This window comes from Anarrhichthys ocellatus, unplaced genomic scaffold (assembly GCF_004355925.1).
Source record: "Anarrhichthys ocellatus isolate YVR2014 unplaced genomic scaffold, GSC_Weel_1.0 scaffold3, whole genome shotgun sequence".
Lineage (NCBI taxonomy): Eukaryota > Metazoa > Chordata > Actinopteri > Perciformes > Anarhichadidae > Anarrhichthys > Anarrhichthys ocellatus.
Window position 1 is genome coordinate 12863988 of NW_022280033.1, and position 15847 is coordinate 12879834.

At 43.2% G+C, this 15847-nt stretch overlaps 1 protein-coding gene across 5 annotated transcripts in view; it reads right to left on the reverse strand.

The window, feature by feature from the left end:
- The window catches only part of foxn2a (forkhead box N2a), a 23358-nt gene extending 11446 nt beyond the window's left edge, over positions 1–11912 (reverse strand). The window contains exon 1 of one of the 5 annotated variants that reach the window (XM_031878466.1): positions 11737–11912. The gene's annotated coding sequence lies outside the window, so the exon portion shown is untranslated. The other 4 variants (XM_031878471.1, XM_031878449.1, XM_031878457.1 and 1 more) reach the window with 4 other exon arrangements.
- Positions 11913–15847: the final 3935 nt, after the last annotated feature.

Here is a 15847-nt window from a genome sequence, read left to right on the forward strand (position 1 = left end):
AGAGAGAGAGAGAGAGAGAGAGAGAGAGAGAGAGGGAGAGGGAGACGCTGATACAGAGTACCAAGTTGCAGTCTTCTTCTTTTCTTTCCACTGGGAGGGTCAAATTATGTCAGAACAAAATAAAGCATCCATTAGCGTCAAAGCTAATCAGGCTACTGTTAAAGCATGTCTAAATGAAACATTTTCAAATCAAACTACTTCAATGGATTAAAGCGATCTCGTCAGAGCCCCGAGGTGAAAGCGAAGGGACAAAGTTTCGCACAAAGCGTTACGAGTGGCCCCACACTCGGCTAATACAAAGGAGCAGTTGTTTTTTGCTCTCGTCATGTTTCAGGAGTGCTCAGTATTCACCTCACAATCTCAAACAGAGGGACCGGGGAGGGAAGGAAACACCTCCTGCCTGTTGAGGAAGTTCATTTTCAGAAAACAAAAAATTCAGACAGACAGTCAGTTAGCCCCGCTCGCCACCACAACAGTGGACTCGAGAGGTAGTGCTCATTCGAGCAGCAGCGGTGTGTTTACTTTGGCAATCTATGAATTCCACCGGCATGAAGCTTATAGACGGCCGACAAACAACCGGGCCGAACCCCGACGTATTGACTGATGCAATCACTGGAACAGTCAGGGGGAAACGAGTAAACAAAACACGGGGTGATTATTGTGATGTCCGTCGAAGACATTAACTTCAAACTCAAACACACGGGACTGCACTTTGACTGTCAACAGAGGCGAGGCCTTCAGAAGTCCATGCCGGCCAAAGCTCAAACCTTATCTCTTGGGTCATGTGGCCTTAAGTTCAGTGTGCACACACTGACCACCAATCAGCGACGCACCAACCTCGTATACTGTTGAATACCAAAAAGCAGCATTGACTGACAGTTCATTTGACTTCCAAATACTTCAAATAAATTATTAAAAAGGGGGATATTTTTCAAGTCTCTTCATCTTTTAAAAAGGCACAATGTGCCTTTAAAAGTTCAGTTGAAGTTTCGACATAAGCTCTACCAGGAATGTGCTCTGTCTGAGATTACTTTCCAAGTAAATACTACAAGTATTTGCAAATGGGATTTTATAGGAACACAGAAAACACCAATGAGGCCTTACAGGAGAGCCAAACGACAGAAGCCGTCAGTTCTGAATTATAGGGACTCTAATGGAGTCCTTCACAGGTATCCAGGTGAAGTACAGCGGGGACCCAGAGAGACCAGCACGAGGACTCTAGTAAACACATTTACTCGAGCTTCTGGCTAAAGTGCATACACATCAAAAGCTGAACGTGCATTAAGTAGCGGTAACGTTTTCTTCTTCTGGCAGCACTGAATGTTCAGCTCCCTACCCCGTTGTTTGCCAGGAGTTCACCACTCGTTGGCTGTTGTTGTTGTATTCCCTTAAATGTGGGTAAAGGAGGATCTCCTCAAAACAAGCAGCCATTTTGTTATCTTCTTCTTCCTCGCGGACATGGGCGTATGGCGACTGTTAAATCCACGCGGAGCAAAGCGGACCCTCGTGGACATGCGGAAAGTATGAATGGGCTTCTGGGTAACAGCCTTTTCCAATTTGTCTTTTACTCACTTATGTTGGTTCAACATCAGCGGCTCCTACAACTGGAGGATTACCGTAGAACAAAAATCAACCATAATTTTAAATCTTTCTTTGTTTTTTTAAGTCTAACCCACAACAACATTTCTTGTTAGCCCATTTGTACCAATTCTCAGTAACAATCAGTGAAAAAGTAGATGTGATAGTACTCGTATAGTACTCCACAGACCGGAGAGAACATGAGCTGTAATTATCAGAACACGTTTTAGTTTACCATAAAGAATTCAAACACATTTTGGTCCATGGCCTCCGTTACATCCTCTGCTCAAATGGGGTTGACTTTAAACTTTTTGTTTTTTCCCCAACATATCACCATGGTGATCTGATGACAATGTAAGACTTTTAAAAATAGCAAAGCTCTAGACATGCTCTAGTAAACTGAGCTGCGTGCTTATTCCTGGACTGAGCTGCTTCAAGTACAGCGCCCCGTATAAAAAATTTAATAACACTGTGTGATGCGTCAGTTACACTTATATTATTATATATTATATATACATTATGGACAAACAGCTCACCGGCCCTTTACCAGCTACAAAATATTGGTGAACCGACAATACAATCTGATGATTTGCACACACTGGTCAGCCCGTGTCGTCGCTGTCACACTGCCATCAATTAAATAAGTCCCTGTTAACTCAGCCAGGGGTGACGGGACAAAGACCCATTGTGACACGGGACACAGGCCCGCTTCCCTTCCTCCCTTCCCTCAGCGAGGAAACGGTCGCATCGGTGTCTCCTTCGCTGAGGCCGGCCCTAATGGGCTGCGTCTTCAGTCCAGCCCGTCACAAATGAGACGGGCACAGTCAGAGGGGGGGGGGCTGCTCACTATAGAGTCAGTGCATAACCACTGTGACCAATCACGAGACCTAAAGCAATAACTGGAGCAGACGGAGGGGCGCCACAACAGGAGTACATTTCCCATACACAACTTCTGTAAACACACACACACACACACACACACACACACACACACACACAGGGGCAGGCATAAAGAGGAAAAAGTGAGGCACTAACTCAAAGCATTCACATTCAAATTATGTAATTTTCAGATTTTGAACCAAATGTCAACCTGCTCTGCCTTTTTGTTGATGTCATGACATTACCTACAATAGTTGGCCACAGTTTGTAAAATAGGGACAGCTGTTAAGTGGGAGGGGATATAAATAGATGCCAATTAGCTGTACCCTTATCTCTAAATGATGTGAAACGTCACCGAAAAAAACAACAGACAGACAAGTTGAGAGTCAGGAGAGTAAAACAAAAGAAGGGCGGTGGCACATGCCTCGACTGAAGTTTACATTTGCATCTCAAATTCAGAGCCACTACCTCTGTTTGATGAGCAGAATGTCGGGGATACCCCTCCTTTAAAACACGGGGCGTGAGCAGGTGATGAAACGCACATGTGCAGCTTTAATTATTCAAGCAAACCACCACAAAACTGCACGAAGCAGTAAACTCCAGCAGACGGATGGGACCGATGTCAGCAGTTAGCGCTGGAGCTCACTGATTGGTGACTGATCTCAGATAGATATGTGGTTGTTCAATGTAACCACCTCCTTCCACCAGAATGGGAGGTAGAAGGAGACCAACATGTTCTTTATAGAAACAAAAATACTTTCTTTGGCTGATAATACAAACAACACACTGGCTAAACTTAAGTAGCACAGACTTGTAGACTTTATTTCCACATGCTGTTAATACATTTTTAAATCATTTTTCAGTTTAAATGTGTAAAAACACTGCAATATGCGCACACCATCCTAATTATGGGAATACAGTTACCTCAAGGGAACAATGACTGCCGACTACCGTATCCTGCCAATCATGGAATTATTCAACCTCTGCCATTACGACGATTTTAAAATAGTCAAATCAGCATCACAGAGGACGTGGTAATCACAGGGTGTTCGGGAGAACAGTAGGTTAGAAAGCTTTGAGCTTTTCTGTTGAGCCAGTCCATGAGAGACCAGGTTTAGACTGCGTTGAGCAATCCCAAAACGGTTCTGCCACACGGGTCAGCTTTCGTAACAAATTTAAAACCCACAGTCACCCTTATGGCAACAAGAACACGCTGGATTTTTTTTTTAGAGGACGCAACCTTTCCATTTGCTCTAGGTCAGAGTACGCAACTCCGAGATAAGACTGATTACACGGCAACAACCACCATTTTGAAGTGCAGATTCTTCACCACTGCTTAGATAAGGTGTCACAGTAACAGCTACGAGCTACAATGGAGCACCATGCCACTTCCTTGTTACGGTGTTTTACTTTACATTCAGTCTGTTGTGCTGTGGTGGTCTCTTTCTTGTCACGTTGCGTCAGCGTGATCGTACATCCTCGGAGGAACATCTTCCTGTTCTGTCACCGGCACACAGTGAAATGGAGCAACTTCTCAGAAAAGTGACACCTATGTGTTTGTACCAAGTTGTAAAAATGAAGCGTGGCATTCAAGGGAGTTCTAGAGGAGCTTAAGATGCATTTGATAGCACTGTGTCTATTGGTATTGAACATGAACATGGAGCAATGTAAAATAAGTGTGTGACTATCAGGGCATTACTCTTTTGGAAATTGTTTGAATGAATTTAAAAAGCAGGCCAATACTTCATGGTTAAACGTGAACGTAAACGATACTGTGACTGTAATCAATTGTCAAATTCACTAATTGTTGTGTCAGTTTCAAGCTATCGTCAGTAAACGCATCTGATTCTCTCAAGTCTGCCAGTAACATTTTCAAACATCATGCACTGTGAGCTGACCCAGAAAAATAAAAGATAATGATATTCACAAAGACTGTGCAGTGTGCCTCCTCGTTCACCTGTACTTCACCTCTTCCTGAGGACGAAAAGAACTTCAAACCATGGAGTAATGCTTCATATGGTAACTACAATGTCTTCGTCTTCTTCCAACAATTCAAATAACCCGTATGATGGTGCACAACTAAGTCACATTCAGCTCCACTACAATGCTTTCCATCCCCGTGTTTATGAACGCGGTTTCACGTCGGCAATAACAGCATCAGTGGGTTACAACAGGTCTTATTTATAGTAATGAATGTCAGTAAAGTTAGAAGACCCAGGTCTATTCTGGGAGGCAACAGTACTTCCCCTTCAGAGACTCCTGTACATACAAACATGTACAGGAGCAGACACAGGCTACACGACCACAAACAACAGCAAAGACAACAGATGGTTTGACCTACAAACATGACTATGGAGATTCTGGCCATAATAATAATGGCAGATTGACAACATCTGTTTCTTTTTTGTCTTTTTCTGACCCTTAAGCTCCTGTTGCCTTTGTCTCCTATTTATCACTGGGGCTTTAACAACTGTCAAGCAAGAAGAAAAGGAACGTCAGCCTACATTAATGTCATAACCTCACGAAAGATAAAGACATTTTTCCTCATCACTTTTTCCCAAATACACACAGAAATCTCAAGAGCACACAACGCATTTTAGATGAGGTTTGTCCAGTAAATAAAACGCCAACAGGCAGCAGGTAGAGAGACCACAAGGGCACCAGACACGTGGAATAACATAAAGAACATGAAGACCTATTCAACAGCAACACATAAACTATATCCAACTGGATTAAAAAGGGATATTTTTCCTTCCCTCTGACAATGTTTGTGGAGCACTCTGTATCTGGGACAATCTTGTGATAATCCATTACATCATGTGCTTTAGCTAGCCAGTGTAGCCTCCCAACCTCTGGTACCGTCGATATATATATATACACACCATGAAATATTCAACAATTTATGAATATGAGGAGGAAACATGCGTCTTAAATTAAACAACAACTGATACTGATTTAATATCACCGTCCACTAACATACCACTCGAGAACTACGCGACAAGCAAAGGCACTGAATGGCACAGAGTCGAAGCGAAGTGGAAAACGTAAACTGAAAGTGCTGTTGGCAAAGAAAACTAATATGCTTTGTAGCTAACGCCGTGTAGACGGTGGCATTAGACAACACAACCACAGCCAGTCACACAATGAGCAATACAAAGTTACACGTAATGGGCAGGACTATTGCACAACACTTCCAGACAAACGGGACTCGTTACAAAGTCACGTATCTCCCGGTTAGTTACACATTTCATTCCGCTTTAATTAAAGTAGGTTTACGAGCCGTAACGTGACGTTAGCTCACCCAGCAGCACATCCGTGAGGCAAAGTAGCGTTAGCAGTAGCTCCGTGGGTCAGGAAACCTACTGGTAGCGTTAGCATAACATTTTAACTGTGTAGAATGTTATATATATTTCCATATATCAAAAGACAGCCCTTCTTTGGTGATGTGAATACGAGCCCATAGAGCAGAGAGACGCACCGTTCATATGAACTAGCTAGCTGGCCACATGCTGTCGCTGGCTCTGCCATGCTGGCTCTGCTCTAAGAGAAGTCACTTGACCACATTTACTTTTCGCGTGTTCCACACATATCCACCCAAACCATATTCAATTATAAATACATATTTACAGGTTTAAATACTCACAATCATGCACGGCACGTGCCTCGGTGCGGTATGTTTATAGACACGTCCGCGCGCAGTTTTATTCCGATGTCTGTCTCGCACAATGTCAGAGATCAGATCAGCAGCTGCTTCCTCCATACACGCAGCGCGCGGATCACACAGCGCACGGGCAACGCTACCAAACCCCTTGCCGTCGCCATAGCAACAGGCCCCACTTCAGCCAATCAAAACCCCTCCCCTCCTATCTCCCCTGGCAACTGCCGCAGCGCAGGAGCTCCCGTGAACGCGCACGCCATCCTGTTTTTGCATCGTGTCGGTGTGTGCTTTCACTTTTTTTATCGCCAGCTGCTTGTAACGTAACATAAGAGGAGGGAAATACGTTTTGTGAAAAACATTTTATGAATGATAGGGTATGCAGTGAAGCAGTGATGGGGTTTATTGCAATTTGATAAAGTGTGTGTGTGAGTGGATCAAGCCGGACGGGTCCACAACACAACAATCCCGCGTTATTTAGGCTACACAAACACCTCGGGGCGGAGAGAAAGGATGTGTCACCACACCCAGCCTCGTGACGATGGCGGACCTTTAGCAGGGCCCCTCCCAGAGTAAACGATGATACAAGGAGCTAACGTGACGTGTATACACACACACAACAGACACATGCTGTTTGAGGCCTGAGCATTTAGACAAAGTAAAGACAAGAAATGGGAAGAAAAAGAAGCCTACTTTCCAAGTTGCAGATGAAACTCATTCTCTGTGAATGTGTTGAAAATCAAAAAAATGCACAAAAGGGTCTTTCACGTGACCGTACAGATGTGCTTGTCGAGCCACGGGAAACCCATGCAGGCTATCTGTTGAGTGCAGCTTTACTGGCCAACTGACTTCACACCAAACTGTAACTTTTACATGGCGGTGATACCTTACTCATCTCAGCCACACCATTTCATAAGCGTACACGAGTAGCTCTCAGTGGACTGATCTAATAGCCTCTCTGTTTGCTTTTACTGTGTCTAACCAAATACCGGCCATGCAGCAAGGGCTGTTCTGTACTGGTGTGGATGCACACCCATGTTTTTCCCCTTCTACTAACTGGACAAACAGGCTTTGCAGTGGCGGAAAGGTGGCTTTGTGTCAGAGTGAATAACGGAGTGATACTCTGGAAAGTATTTTTCTTGATCTGTGGCTTGGTACTTATCATTAACAGGCTGCTTCAGTGAGTTCCTTGTTTATCTTGTCTACATTGCATGGAAACAATGTATATTTTATGCCAGAATGGTATAAATGTTGCAATATTCATTTGTCTAACAAAGAAACACATAAAGTGATTTATCAGTGGTGGCAAAGCACTCTGGGTACCATTACATTCATTCATGATTTTGAGCCTTCGCTCAGGTTTCTGTGGCATAATTTTCCTGCACACACTGAGCTATTCTTAGGGCCAGCAAGATGCGTAGACTCTGCCCCATTTTTCCTTCCAGCATCACTCCTAGGGATGGTGAAGTTGCAAAGCTAGCAAAAGAGAGAGGGAGAGGAGCGCAAGATGCATTAATAACAGGTAACCGTGGATGCGTTAAAAAGGCAGACCCATTAGTCTGTGTGCCTGCAATGTTGCTAATCTGATTGTAAAAGCTGTTAAGCTAAAAAAGCTAAAACATGCCCCGCTGACCACCATCAGAGATTTTCTTAACAGAGCATTTCCTGGTCCATATAATGTGTTGCCTGCACAGAGTGCTGATGACTGACTTTAGGAATGATCCTTCTCTGTGACATGAAAGGATGACAAAAAAGTCTTTGTGAGAACTGTGTTAACTTAACAATGGGGGAGAATAATTACAGTAAACAGCTCACTTTGTATCAAAAGGAGTGCGGTGAAGAATAGCAGGATTACAGACTATGAGAGGAGTTCATGTGAGGCAGTAAAAGTGGTCCTGATGGAAGGGATGAACAATGAGGAAGCTAGCCTGTGATGGAGAGTAGTGGCCGAGCGTGAATGAGGGTGCAGTGTGTCTTAGCAGCCAGCCTATGGTGGCACGGCGGTCAGGAGGCCTGCTGCTTTAATGGTCCATAAATCTGTGTGGACTGGCTGGTCTGATGCCGCCCCAGTGAGACCCTCTCATGCGGAAAATGAATCAGACCGTTTTTTTACGGAGCGCAAGTGTGGAAGCTCTCACCCTCCCCTTACTGCCAACGAGCCGATAAGAGCTGCTGCACACGCACGGCACTCCATTTCAGCAGGTCTGGAGCTCATAAAACTCTCTATTAGTGACAACCCCTGTTCGTATGCTGCTCTTCATTCAATGTGTCCTCTTGCCTTTGTTGTCCCCTCTCCGTTTTCTTTTCTCTCATTACAGCTCGCTTTGGTTTCTGGAGTGGGAAACACAGATGTTGACACTTTGGTACGCAGCCAGCAAAGAGGTAAAAAAAATTGTAAAGATAAATCACATTCCAGAAGAAATTCAAAATAATCTCTCTTTTTTTTTGTCACTCTGTCATACACACACACACACACACGTACACTGAATAATACATTTAGCATATTCATTAGAACTATGCCAGGTATCTCTGCCTCTTTCTTTCTCCTGCTTACTCTCTCACATACATTTAGAACAATAGATACGGTTGTGTAACGACGTGCATTCTGGGACTATGATGTTGCACAAAGTCATTTGCCATGCAGACTGTATCAAGTATTTTCTCTGGTTATTTCAACTTCATGTATACCTCAGACAGGTGAAGACATGGAGTGCACTGAAAGTCGCTGTCCTGGTTTGACATGTTGGAACAATCACCTGCAGTTATTAAGGGACTGAGACCTACAGACAGCCGGCACTCTCAGCTAATTAGTTTGAACCTCCTTTGAAATGCGAAGTGGAAGAGTCATCGAGAAAATTGTGACGTAGAGTGCTAACACACATGCACAGATATGCATGCAGAAACACACGCAGACGCAGGTGCACACACACATACACTAAGGCTCTAAGGCATTTAGTTTTCCCAGATACGTATAGTCAGTGGGGTTAGTGTTAAACAGGTATTTGCATTCTCTCCAGGACGAGACGACAACCTTAACTGTGGGTGAAGCTGTTGTTTGAGGAGAGAGAGAGAGCGCAAAACAAGCACGACAGACATCTTATTTCTATCTATAAGTATTCCTAAAGGCTGTACATTAATGTCTTTGCAGTCAAAATAGGGTAAATGTTACTTGCACACACCTCTAACTATTCGCAGAGCAACCAGGCGTGGTCAACTTGTTCCAAATGCAACACTTTCTTTGTTCTCCAGGTTTGTTTTCCCTGGAGGTTCTCCCAGCTTTTGCCTGCAGTTATCCTCAACTGAAGAGCGTATTTGCCTCCAGAAGCCTTTGTTTGACAATCCTTTCTGCTGAACGGGTTTCATGAATTGTGTCAGCAGTGTGCTGATTGCCTGTTATCTGTCAGCTGATAAGTGCCTCCTTTAATGCACAGGCAATAAAATGCTCAACATGTAGGGCAGAGGAATGATCCTTTCAACAGTCAAACAAATATCCCGTAATTCTGTATTGATTCAGTATATTTGTTCAGGTTGGATTGGGCATATGCTTGTATAAACAGGCCCAAGTGTCAATTTGTTCCAGCGGAGGATTAAGCATGCCAGCATGAACTAAGGACAGTAAGTTAAATTGTACTTGGGCTTAATGAAAAAGACTTGTTTAATGAGACAGGACTGTGTAACTAGCTGCTTAGTAAATATATTTTTACCTGTTTTGACATATTCATTTTATCAAGCAGCACTCAGTAAACAAAGAAGTTAACATTTATGTTGTAATAAAGACAAGACTCCTATTCACTACGCAACACAGACATAACCAAAAGCACTAGTTTCCCTCATGTGACACTGCCTCGTCCACAAACCTTGCTTAACAAAACATTATAAAAGGCCTGGGGAGGAATGGACTACCCACGATGCATAGCTGCAGTAATCTGGCATAAAAGAATGATGGTCACACGGTTCATCTCTAAAAAGGTCAAATAAAGCCAAAAACTCCCCATGTGATAGAAAGAGTCATCATGAACCTGCAAAAAAACAGTCCTTCGCATTGTCAGTAAAGTCTGGAGTTTGAATATTTCAATCTAAAATAAACAATACATTCTTCTGTTTGAGTTACTGATTGTAGTTTTAAGCAGACATTCAGTAATGTGTAGGTCATTTTACTGTATATATGCAATGACAGCACTTTACCAGACTTGACTGTATCAAGTGAAAGAAGGACTTCCCTTTCAACCGTCTGTATTTACCTGACTAGTTGCCACCAAACACAAAGCGCTGAACTTTGATCTTTTTTATGTCGTTCCCTTCAGTGCTGTGCTTTTCTCTCTTTGTTGACCAATATCCATGCTATCTCTTTGCACTTTTAAGCACACTAAAACTGTATGACTCCCTTATAAAGGACCTTCAAATGGCCCTGCTTTACAATACACCACATGCAGAGGCAATTGAATTAACCCATTGATCCCTGGCGGTTCTATTGCCAAGCTAAATGTTGTTATTCAACCTTAATGACTGTTCCTTGCAGGCAAATGAACACTTGTAGTCAATTAACTGTGAAGCAGGAGGAGGATACAGGAAAGACAACCCACTCCGACATGCACCTATAGAGTTTAAAATCAGCGTTGTGGAGTCGTGGCGTCTGTAGTAACAGTCAACCAATGACTTCTTCACTGTAAACAACAACACGACACCAAAAGCTTTGTTCTTTGACACTCCCTTATCTTTTCACAGCATCTGATCCTCCCCGCATTGCCTCGGTCACAAACGCACTTTATCTTGTGGGACAATAGTGGTGTTGTGCCCGGCAGTGTTGTCTGGCACTACCAGCTCCGTGGTGGGCTATGACACGTATGGGGGATTGCTGATGCTCTTCAAGTAGTTTGAATAAGCGCGTGTTTTTTTTTTTGTGTGTGCACACACACTCCAGTAATCAGCCACCCGCTGTTTTGTAATATTATACACAGATAAACAATTACACACAACTGTTATCTACAGTTTCAAATGACAATCTGGCAGTAGAGCTGTGAACTTCCATGGAACCACCTTTTGGTGTTTGGGGCACTTACGGTACCACTGATTCCCATCACTGTACCTGCTGCAGTTGCAAAGGGAACATTGGGAATATTTCAATGTTGGATTTTGGAGCTCAACTGATTTAAAATAAATAGAATTTACAATTACATTTTTAGAAATATGTATCCTATATTAAATCAACTGTAACACCTGAACAATGTTATGATCAAGATGAGTGGAAAACCATATGGTGAAAATAGTTAGCAAGAAAGCAAGCGAGCAGTTTAGTTAGCTACATTTTAGCTGTTAGCTAAAAGTAATGGATAAAGTGTTTGAATAGATAGCTGACATAAATGGATAAACATAACAAAAAACCTGTTAGCTAACAGGATATTGATATTTATTTGAAATAAAAAAACTAGAATTAAGGATAAATATTTTAAATTTTTAGCCAAAAGTAATGGATTCAATGTTTAAGTTATGATAAATAGCTAGCTAAAGGGATGAATGGCTGAAATACATCAAAGTAACATATACGTATATGGTTGAAATAGTTAGCTTTAACTAGCTTTTGCCAGTCCTGCCAGTAGTATGAATGCAAAAGTAGACAAACTCACCTAAACATTGACAGTTTAATTGTATGAAAACCGTATTGTGAACATCTGCTATTACGTCCACTTTTCACTTTCATCTGACAAAAAAAAAGGTTGGTGTATGATACCAGTGCAGACCTCCCAATGTTGTCTCTGCACTACGCATTTAAAATGAGTGTGACCCGAGGCCTGAGGGGCATTTTATACCCGGCCTGGGTCTGCGGGGAGCCTGGCTGTGAGCGGGCACACAGCTGTAGTGTGGAGAAAGTGGTGCAGTGCCTCTCTGTGCCTGGCTGAGCACTGTGTAATGAAGCGTGGCAGAGGAGAGAGGAAAGGAGTGTGTCTGCAGGGTAGGCATGGCCCTCGTGTTCCTATGCAACCAGGGCGGATGGCGAGGTGATGCAGGACCGCCTCTATTCTGCTTACTTGTCATGCTGCTGCCACGCTTTCTTTCGCTCGTTCTGGTGAGTTGTCCTTTTTCTCCCTCTTCTCCCATCCCTCTTCCCTCCCAACACATACATGTGATGCTGTCAAACAGCCTGCCCCGTTCCCCAAGGACAATATGCTAAATGTCCCAAACCTAATCTATCCAACATTAATTATCACAGCAAATGACAAGGAATTAAGCAGATTTCTGTGTGTAATCTCAAATCAAACTTTGGCAAAACAACCATTCAATACGTGTTAAGTATCTCTATGCATTTCTTATTTACTTAGATTAGACTCTCTTGTTTTCTTAATTGATTTCTCCTCCTTCCTGTCTGTGAGACAGTTGGCTGTTCTCGACCTTTCAACCTTATGTCAGAGTCATGTTGGGATTTTGTGTGTGTGTTTGTGTGGGTGTGTGTATCGTATTAGAACTTCCCCATGTGAGGAATGACCAAATTGTTTCCATTCATTGTTTAGGAAGTAAAAAGCAACAGTAGAGAAGCAAGATACAAGCCGTGATTATCCTTGGTGAATGATTTTCATCCCCGGGAGAGCATTACACTACTACAAAGACAAACTCTTGACATATTATCATCTATTGTGAAGCCACACATTTCCTGCGGGCAACAAGTGTGGATCTATTCTTAGCCGATGGCCTGGGCTTCAGCCCTTTCTGCTCCGGGTCCTCATAGGTTGGATAGGAGGAGGTGTGATTCAGTCCTGCCAGGTCTGACTGTGTCACTGTAGCCTACTGTGTCACTGTAGCCTGTGTCCAGCTGCAGAGACGTTGGGGCCCATCGACCATCTGTCCCCGACCAGCAGATTCAAGGCTCGGTCCCCAGAGCGGGGAACGAGGGGGTGGGAGCAAGATGAGGTCGGATGGGGGAATCAGCTTTGTGTTGCCATAAAGCTGTCTTTCCTCTCTCCTAGCAACGGCCTCCCATTTCCTTGGTTTTGGGCGGCATGGTCCTGTTGGTCGGTGTGCACGGCCCCCTCACTCACTCTCTCTCTCTGTCCTATTTATGGTAATGAGCCATCTGCCCTCTCTGTAACAGCCGCCCGAATAGAGGAGAGGCTGGGAGGGGGGGTCTCTGACAGACAGGAGTCTCTGAGACAAAGACGCTTGTCCTGTTGTGTCTGCCTCTGCCCCAGTGGATGCCTTCAGATGTGGATGGAGCGCAATGATGGCGAAGAGCGGAGACAATTCTGAAACGTGTTTTCATTTGCATTAGTGGAGATTATGTAAAGCAGAGATGTTGTTTGAAATAAGGACTTAAACATAAACTGTGTTTGTATTTGTATGCATCTGATAGAGAGACAAATAAAGTAACAAGAGTGCTACAGCCTGCAGGCCAGTAGGCCTACGTTAAGTGGTTGAGCACAAAGAGCATTTGTAATATCAGTGCTTGGATGACCCCTCCACGATCACACGCACACACACACACACACACACACACACACACACACACACACACACACACATTATTGACTCCTGAGCTGAATATTACACAACCCCACTATTATTCAGAGCTGCTACATGGATGTGCCTCTGTCACTTGGTGACACGGGAGAGTGGTGGGCACACCAGCCAATACAGAGCCACCCAGCATTCAATAGACCTCTGTTGCCACTGGATACTAGATTGGTTACCAAGCCAACACATGTGCCTCACTGTCATATCTCCAACAGATTACTGTCGACAACAACGGATATCTTGACAGTTAAGCTCCCCATGCTCCAGGTTTAGGGAAAGTCATATTTATTTAGTGTATTATTCTAAGAGGACTGGTGATTCAGTATGAAAAATAGAACTTACCTAATGACTTACCGAAATAAAGATTACATAAATGTTCCTTCTGGCCATGGCAACATTGAGTCTAACCATTTTATCATCACAGGACAACCGCTAGTGCATTACAAACACAGAGCCTGTTTGTTTGTCATTCAAACTTAACGCTGACAAAACACGTCCATTCACAAAAAAAGGATATTTCATAACCACATAACTTCAGATTTAACATTAAAAGACACAAGACTAAAACCAAAACAAGAACTCCTTCAGTTGGTGGCAAAAGAGTAGCCAATGTTGGCTAGAGGTACTAAGGGTTTTGTTCAATTCAATGTCCGACACGAGACTCTCAGCTGACTCCTTTCATGAGGTCAATCACCATTAACCTCATCAGGCAGACAGACGGACAAAGTCACCGATGGGTCAATGACCACAGCGCAACAAATCACAGATGGTCCTGCTGATTGGCCTGGAGTTGATTGCAGGCATAAAACAATCCAATATGACAGCAAACAGATGCTTCAACAGTTATTATTAAAAACTACAAATGTGTAGGAAAACTAAAGATGTTGCATCAGTTGGGATGATGCTGCCACCTAAAGGCAGTTGCAGGGTAGTTTTGCAGCTCAGTGTGACTCATTCACTGTAGGAAGTTAATTAGTCTGTGGAACAGTATTCATTTAGATCAGCCAAAGAATATGCTTATTAATTACCATGTCGTCTTCACAGGCACATATTGGTATCCTACAAGGGAAATATTTACACAATCACAAGGTTCAGCAGTGTCAAAAAGACTGAGGTTTGTCAGAGGGGAGATTATTCTTCAGTGCATTTGGCAGTTTGACACTTTTAAGTATGACAAACAGCAGCATCCTGGGGCAAGGGGTGTGGAAAGAAAAGATAGTGACTGCTCAGAATGTATGTGAAGAAAACGTCATATTTTAGCGTAAAAAACTGAGAAAGGTGAAGCAGCGTTCAGACAGGAGAGACAAAAAGAGTATCATGGGACGCTCATCTTCGCACAGCATACAGTGAATACCATGAGGTAGAGATGAAGAGACATCTAGTGGTCAACCAGGCTACTGTGCAACAGTATGCTCATTTCATGTAAACTGAGGAGAGCAACAATAAACCCAAGTATGTCAGTATGTGAGGAGTTGGAATGAGAATGTGTTGGTGAGGCCCTTTCCAGTGTATGGTGCTGAACAGCACCACCATCATATAAAATACCCAATTTTCAAATTGCAATAAGTCAGGTGCCATTTAACCTGCAGTTGAAACGCATTTGTGAATTCTCAGATAAGATAATTTGCTGCATAGGTGTGGTATGTGTGGCTATATTATCATTTCCACATTTACACTCTAGCATTTGTTCTGTCAGATCAAAGTGTTCAATTTATTCACTTCATGATTGTTTGCACCAAATCATAAAAACTGTGAACTGAGGGGTAAAATGTTGACATGCTGACTTGGGAAGCCATGAGGTTTATTCCTCCTCACAACCTGAACAAGGACTCTGAAAACATGTTTTTTTCTGGTATTGTTTCAACAACGAAATATGTGTAGTTTTATTCTATACTCAGCCGTCATGAGAGAAACGTCTCAGCATCCAGCTGTCAATTCCACTAAAAAGCGAGCATCGCTACAGTCTTCTTCTTCACTTGGTGTGGAACACACACACACACACACACACACACACACACACTCCTCCCAGTCTGTTGTAAAACCTCAGAGCATCCCAGGTGCCAAATCACTTCAACAGACTCTTCTTAATGTGACAGAACAGTGGATCAATACTAAGGTGACCTCAAAACACTGAGTTTCTCATTTTCATTCAACAATGTTATTATCTGAGACACTATGCAATTTAAGATTACGTGATTGACAGCTTTGCTTTCTAACCAAGCCCGCTTCTTA